Raw genomic sequence first — 8,667 nt, forward strand, 5'->3', positions numbered from 1 at the left:
TGATAGTTCTTACTCCATGCACATGACGGGGCAGAAGGACTTTCTGCGAGATCTCAAACTTTCTTCAAATACTGGTTATGTGACATATGGCAAAACTTCCAACTCTCAAATTCGTGGTTGTTGCATCCTCACCAATGGAAATTTCTCTATTTCGAATGTGACTTACGTAGCTGACCTGAAGTATAACTTGATAAGTGTAGCTCAACTCACTGACTCAAATCGACGTGTTAAATTTTGCAAGAAACATAGCTACGTGATGACCGAAGACAGAAAAGAATGTTTGATCAAGTCAAATCGCAAAAAGGACATGTTTCCGCTCGACATCAACAAGATCATTGGCAAACCTCAACTTTGTCTTCTCTCCAAAGTTGTTCCTGACATTAGTTGGTTATGGCACCGAAGGCTTGCTCATTGAAATTTTAGGTACATGAATGATCTTGTGTCTGGTGAAATATTAAGAGGTCTATCGTTTTTCAAATTTGAAATTGATCATTTGTATGCTGCATGTGAGTATAGAAAGCAATCAAAGAAGGGTCATCCTATCATCATTGAAAAATCAATCTCAGATCCATTGGAACTTCTACATATTGATTTATTTAGACCCTCAATTGTAGAGAGTCTTCATCACAAAAAAATATTCTTGTGATTGTTGATGACTTTACAAGGTTCACATGGGTCTTCTTCCTTAGGCTAAAGTCTGAAACATCCTCAGAAATCATCAATGTCGTCAAAGGAATAGAAGTTCTCATCAGGCTTCCATTAAGAAGAATCCGAAGTGATAATGGCTCGGAATTCACCAATGGCACCATTGAGAAATTCCTCACCGAGAAAGGAACTGATCACAACTTCTATGCTCCTTACACTCCACAACAGAATGGTATTGTCGAAAGACAGAACAGAATGCTAGTCGAAGTTGGTCGATCCATGCTTAATTTTGCAAATCTACCACTCTATCTTTGGGCCAAAGCCGTGTCGATAACTTGCTTTACTCAAAACCGAAGTATCATCAATCAACACCTCAACATGACACCGTATGAAGCCATGAATGGTCGGAAGCCAATCATTTCTTTTTTTCATGTTTTTTTGATGTCGATGCTTTATCAAAAACAATCGTAATCATCTTACAAAGTTTCAACCCAAAGCTGATGAAGCAATTTTTCTTGGTTACTCTACAACATCAAAGGCGTATCGAGTACTTAATCGTCGTACTCGAGTTATAGAAGAAAGCTTTGATGTTACCTTTGATGATGATTTCATTCAGAATTCTGGTCCTACTCATGTCACCACTCACATTATGGAGTCTGATGATCCCTTCTGGAATCTTCGAACATTCAGGTTATCCATGAAGTAGACTTTGAAACTCTCTTCGAACGCTCAGAAACATCTCTTAATTCAGAATCTCGAACAAGGAAAATTGCATCTCCTGAAGCCCCTGTTTCTCAAAATGTCTCCGGTCCAACACCCACTTTTCCTAAGTATTTTGATAGTCAAACACCAATATAGTGACATTAGTAACAATATCATCTCGGAAGGTACCTCATAAAATCATCCTGGAATTCAAATCCGGACTTGTAATAAAGCTTACTCAGGAATGTCTTTTCCGAATCTTACAAAAATACTACACCGAAACTTTCAAATCCATCCGGGACGCTTTCAAAATTCATTCCGGAAGTTTTCTTAAATTCACTCTGGAATTTAAAAAAAAATAGTTTTCTCTGGAATTCCCGAAATCTATTCTCAAAGTCATCTGGAACTAATTTTCAAAATCACGTCATTCCGGAACATTAATAAACTCTTTCTATCTTTTGCTCCAAAAAATCCTAAAATTGTGATCCGTAAATCTTTTTCAGATTTTTATTCTGGACATCTTTCTCAAACCTTATTCCGGAACCTTACAAAAAATTTTCTTTCCGGAATCTATTCAACATTTTGTTCCAGAATCAAACATTGTGAAGTCTAAAGGTTTTTTTAGGTGAAACGTTTTCTAACGGTAACTTTTTGGGATCCTTATCATGTTCTCCTTGAAATCCGTGCCACGCTTGCACATTGCATAAAGCAAACATCCCATCGCCGTTTGTCGTTTCTATTACCAACTTCCATCCATCGAAACCTTTCGTCATTACAAGTCAACCCACCCCTAAAAATGGAAAAACATTAAATGCGACCCATTTCCATTTCAGATATCATCATTAAAGTTTCTAATTCGACCTGTTTCCATCACATGTATAAGCCTCTTTAAACACCCATTTATACCTTTACACACACAAATCTCCTCAAAACCCTCTCATATTCTTCAATGTTCTTATGTTCTTCAAGCTTTCATCGCATCTTCAATAATTACGTCTTCTTCACCCTCCAAAATTGTTCCAACTGCTCACAAAGTCACCAAATCCATTGCAAAGAAGAAGTCATCTAAGGGATCCTCAAAATCCATGTTGACCGAACCCTTCCTTAAGGATACCACACAACTGTTTTCACTTAATCCAATGGATTTCAATGAACCTATTAGGGTGATGTTTGAGTTCATCGCTCATCATGCCATCTGCATCCCTCTCACAAAAATCCCTGAACCACGTATTCCACTAAACCTACTTCACGTAGAATTTTCAAGGGTTAAAATCGATAACAATGTTCTTGAAACCAAAATAACTAGTGATCGTATTGTGCCAATTTAGCCCTCGATTTTTCTCAATCGCTTGCACATACCTACGGGGAGTCTCCACACAATCCACCCTCACCTTGCCAAAAAGGTGATGCCAGTGTTAACGATAGTTCATTGCACCCTTGGAACAAATCCACATGTCTCATTTGCTATATCTCATTCTTCTACAAAAGCACGACCCATAACCATTATTTCGGACCCTAAGCATTATGAAGCGGGAGCAGTCCCTCCAACCTCAGGTGCCTTAACTGGTCTGATACATGGTAAGGCTACATGATGACCAGGTGCTAATGATCCTATTTGGGAAGAATATTTACAGGGCTCATTCGAGGCATCAAGAACATACAAGATCACAAGTTGAAGCCACTCTCATTTCGATGCGCAACATGGCTATTCAAATCTACTTACCATTTGTTGCTCCTTCTGATGAAGTCACGGATCTAAAATTTACTTCTAGAGAAACTCCCAAAGCTCATCATGATTCAATGCACTTCAATCCAAATGAAGAACTCTCTGAAGAAATGCTTTTTGATGATGATGGTGCTTATGTTGCTGATACTTATGCATTATCGTTTGCTTGCCTTCAATCTTATCGATCTCCTTCAAAATGAAGATTTGATTTCGGAATCTCATCATCCTCTTCCGAACCAGTGGATGAAGAAATTCACATCAAGGATCATGATCAGGTTAATACCGATATTGCAACTGAAAAACCTCAAGATGATGCTACTACCAAGGCTGGCCCTTCCGAAACACAAGCAACTCCGGAACTAAACAAAGATAAGCCTCAACATTCCACTTTGGACACTGGATCCTCGGTAGGTAAATACATTGATCCATTTTCCCTCCTTGATATCCAAACCAATGTCTTTGACACAATGAAAAAGTTTGACACCCTTGAGGCTTCCGTAACCAGACTCAACACCAAAATAAACGAGAAAGTTTCCGGACCTGATACTAAGCTGGATGCGATTCTTCAATCCTTGTCCGAAAAGAACAAATCCAGACCCACCACTGCGGAACGAGAAGCTCAGCTAGATCAACTGATCTCCCTAAGGATAAAGCACACCATTGAGGAATTTGAGATGAAATACGATGAAAGTGTTAATCATTTCCTTGACACAATCAACAAGATGTTAAAGGTCCATGATGATATGCTCAATGCTTCCAACAAACTTATTAAGCATACTCATATTCGTTATGAGAAATAGATCCAGAAATTGGAGAAGGAGAACCGGAAGAAGGATGAGATGAATCTCATCATGCAGTAGGTCCAAAGCAAGATTCTTAGAGCATGTTGGAACATTATGGATGTTCAAAACCACAAATTCGATGAGTGTTCTCTATTCTCTCCCAACTATTCGATCACCTCAAAGCTCAAGCTCCCACTGCCGTAGCTTACGATGCTCTCACTCTTCAGCTTAACACTAGTTTTCAAAAGGTGTTTGATAAATTTTCGGACCTGAAGGAGACCGCTTTGCTTTCACTAGCTCTGAGATTCACCGATGCAATAGGGGGAGAAGGCCCAAATCAATCATGGAAACCTGCCCAAGAAATTACACTCCAAGATGAAAATGAAAGCTCAGATGATTTGCAGGTTCTTTCCGGTTCTCCCCAGAAAGTTGATGATGATGATGTGTATGCGGATGCTTCAAAAGGAGTATTGGTACTTGAAGCTCCAAAGAAGCTTCCCACTAAGGTAATGACAGAGGAAGAACAAAGAATTTGGTCTACAATTTCATGGTCAACTAAACTGTCGGATGTTATTCAAAGAAGTATTCAAATAGCTAAGGCTAAAACCAAATTAATGGTTGACGCCTTCTGGGCCATGCCATCCATGCTGCTTCCTATTTTGACTCCAAAAATTGCTCAAATCGATGAAGGTTCTCCCCTCCGGATTCCAGACGATATTCTAGAAGAACCTCTTTGAACCTCTCCTCTAGAATTCACCATTGATGAAAACATGCAACATCTTCTTTCGGTTCTCAACAAAGACAAGGGTAAGAAGCCCATCACATAAATCTATCAAGCTCATTACTCCAGACCTCCACCAAAGTTAAAATCAGGATGGTCTCAAGAGGAAATCCATCAAGATCTAAAGGAAAACATTCGGATTCAGGTGCTCAAAGATAATCCCAATCTGATGTTGGGACTCTCTCCTGTATGCCGAGAAGGAATAATCCATGATTTGGACTTAGTACCGTTCATGTAATATGATATCCCTACTAATGATTTGGACCAAGTTGATTTGCCTCTATCTCCGTACAACAAGTTTTACACCAAGTTGGCTCCCTTGCATCCGAATGTTGATCCCCAATTGATCAGCTGTACTGAAGTTGAAAGACTAAAGACCTTCTATGCAAAGAATGCCCTTCCCCAGAAAGAAGTATGGTCGAGGAAAATAATCATTAAAATATCCAGGTGTGCAAGGAAGGTTCTAACAAAGTTTTATCTAAACTGTGTGTTGTTTCACTACTACATCTTCCGGAACAAACCAACTCCATACACCATCACTGATGTTGATTTCCCTGCAATCAATTCGAACGACATCTTAACCGTTGTTTCTCATTCCCGAAGTTGTCAAGATAATGATATAAGCATGGGAGGCTATCATGCTGCCTTAAGCTTCCTTAAGGATTATGTGGCTGAATTTTGTCGATGCGGCTATGAGGTGGCACACTTGTTCAAAACTGAAAACTATCTTGCCAAAATCGACTTTGTTCTGTTGGAAGCTAAGTTGCTGGCCGAAGGACCCATTGATGATCCGGTTCTAGGGTATGTCTACAAGCAACGAAAATCAAACAAAAAGGACTTCTTTCAAGTCCTTGACAAACACTTAGTTCCTACAAAAATCCTTCAAAAATTCATTAGTCGTGCATCCCAGTATGAAGCTCCATAACATGTTAAAGCAAAGTATGTGAGTCAATTGCAGTGGTACATAGAAGTCAAAGATTGGTTATTTAGAGAATACACTTTTATCAAGGAAGAAGCAAACTGAGCTGACCTGATTGCTAAGTTCACTTAGGGGGGAGATTGTTGGAACCTAAAATTGAACCTCTAGCAATCTCTAACCTTTTGACAAGTCCGAAGTCAGCCTCAGTTTCGAAATTGTAGTTGGTGCGGAATCAGTGAAGCTTGTGTCTGGAGAAGAAGTTCAATCGAAGACATTCTGAAATGGAAGTTGTGTCCAGAATGAGAATATGTCGAATCAGTCTTTTGTCCGTGAATTAATTGTATTTGTCATTTTGTTTGACTTAACATGTCATAAGACTTAGTCTCTTTTGTCAAACCTAGATAATCTAAGTGTCAGAAATAGCTCTATTATCCGGTCCTATGTATGTAAGTGGTTAGTATGATGTAATCAGTTCTCCTATTTAAAGGTGCTTTTAATGTTGAATCAAGTGACAGATTGTTAAAAACAGATATAGCGTTATTCTAGTTCACTTCACCTTCTATTCTCTTACAAGTCTTTTTCTCAAAATTCTTCTTGTTCTTCATTTATTATCTTTAACTTGATCATTATCATCTCTATTCATTAATATCTTGAATACTTTGTTGAATGCTTTAACTCAAACTTGACTGCTCTTGCCAGACTTGACTGGAACGTTCATTGGTTGTAGACATTGATCTTAAGCATTAACTCAATGTTTGAGTTCTCAATCCTTGTCCCTGCGCATCAGATCTCTTGAACTCGCACATTGTTTGATTAGGATTCCACATTAAATCAAACGATTGTATCGATACCTTCATAGATCCGAGTTCACGGGCATACAAGTGGTATCATAGCCTTAAAATCAACTTAAGCCCATTTTGGTATCAATTGCTTTCGAAACAGTAATTTGTTTGTGGTGTTTTTGGATTGTTTTAGGAGAAAGGTTTAGTTATTCATCGTATTGTTAGTGTTCTTCACAAAATTTGGATGATATTTTGTTGGAGGTCATTTTTGGTAAATTTCCAAATTTAGGACGCTTTGGATAAATAAACTTGATCAAAGACTTCGATTTTGGCTAGGTCTCAGCGTTTTCGGTGGCTACTTAGTGTTTTTGGTAAAAAAAAATGGGGTTCTCGGCTTGGAAGAGTTCTCGTCCAAGATATACCATTTTCAGTCAACTGTTTTCGGTTAAACAATTGACTTTCATGGATCTCAGTCAAACTAATTAACTTTCAAGGTTTTCGGTCAAAGGGCATTTATTTTTGGTTTTCGGTCAAGATGAAATGGCACAATCCGATTTTTTGTCAATAATGACCTCTTAAAACATTTCAATCACAACTCCAGGTACAAAAGAGGTAAGTAAAACCTCATGTTCTCAATCCTGTGAAGATCAAATAAATAAATACCATGAATAAAATGAATTATTAGTTAGAAAGGTTTTTGACCTTAAAAATGAAATTTATGAAGTTAAGAAAGTCAATAATGTGACAACCCGAAGTTTGTTCTGTCGTCGTAACCCGTTCCGTCGTTAAAAATTCGGTGTCTTGAATTATTTCTGTTTCGTTTCTAAAATTAAGTCATCAATTTTAAGTTTGTTGTTATGACTTAATAATTTTCCAAATATGTTAGAAATCCATGGAAACGCCCCAATTTATTATTTGGAAATTTTTTTTATTCCGTCAAGTTATAAAAATAATTAAATCGGGTACGACCAAAAGCTTCACTTGATGTCAGTACCGTGTTGAATTCCACTGTGTCCCAAACTTTCAGCATATATAAAGTTGAGAGAGCCTCATTTGAAGCTTTTTCCACTCTCTCTCTACTTTCTCTCTAAAATCCGATTTTGAGCCAAAAATCATCCAAATCAAGCTTCAAATCATCAAGGTAACTATCCTAGCTCCTAGTTTAACACCTTTGGCCTTCAAATTCAAGATTTATATGAGGATTAGTACTATTAGCATGAGTTTATGGTCCTAGAACATCCCTAGGCCGTGAACTCGTATAAATGGGTTTTTTGTGCCATAAAACCCTTCCAAACCTCATTTGGAGCTTAGATATGACTTAAAGACCTATTGCATGTACTTAGAACACCTTAGACTCTTCTCTTAGGGTGTAAACATGAGTTTACAGCCCAAGCATATGCTTGGACCGTAAACACCAATTCATGGGCAGTAAACTCGTTTTAGGGTGTTAGTTTGCCCCTAAACACCTCCAACAAGTTTCCATGAAAGTATAGAACCTTATAAGCCTTCAAGAAATGCTCCAAAACTTATACAAATGGGACAAGCTTGAGATTATGGAGCATGAAAATTCTTGGACTGTAAACTCATCTCCTTACACCTTAAACTCATTTTTATGTGTTAAGATGCCACTTAAACACATCACAAGCCTTAGAAATGAGTCTAGAAGCAACCGGAATCAAGTTAAGGACCTTAATCATGCCAAAACTACCCCCACGGATGTTTACGACAGTAAACCTCCTAAGAACATCTTCTTAGGCCGTAAACTCCTAGAACATGGTCAAATAATGCCTTTAACTCATTCCATAGCTTGTAGATTTGACTAGAAACACTTGTAAATGACCTAGGACTACCAATACACTTTAAGTTATGGAACATAAGAGTTTACGGCCGTAAACTCCTAGTTTACTGCCGTAAACTCCTCAAATGGTCCCTAGAATGATCAAAACCCATTGAAAAGCCTTAAAACCAAGTCTAGCATTAATCCTCAAGTGATATAAGGCCATTTAGCACCATAGAACACCCCACCATGAGTTTACGGCCGTAAACTCATGGGGAATGGGTCATTAGAGCCGTAAACCCTCTTATGAGTTTACTCTTGAGGAGTAAACTCCATATCCAAGCCTTATACGTCCCTAGATGTCACCCGGGTCACTCCAAACACTTGATTTGAAGTGTTTTCGCATCTTGGAGTGTATAATCATATCTAATTAGTGATTTAAAGTCTAATTAGATACATTTGTATATCATTTCATATTACATAGGAACCTCACACGTTATCAAGCCCCGAACCGACACTTAGCATCCAATCGGACATGCTTCTCGACCGATGA

Source organism: Lactuca saligna, chromosome 2 (genome assembly GCF_052625555.1).
Source record: "Lactuca saligna cultivar CGN05327 chromosome 2, ASM5262555v1, whole genome shotgun sequence".
Taxonomy (NCBI): Eukaryota; Viridiplantae; Streptophyta; class Magnoliopsida; order Asterales; family Asteraceae; genus Lactuca; species Lactuca saligna.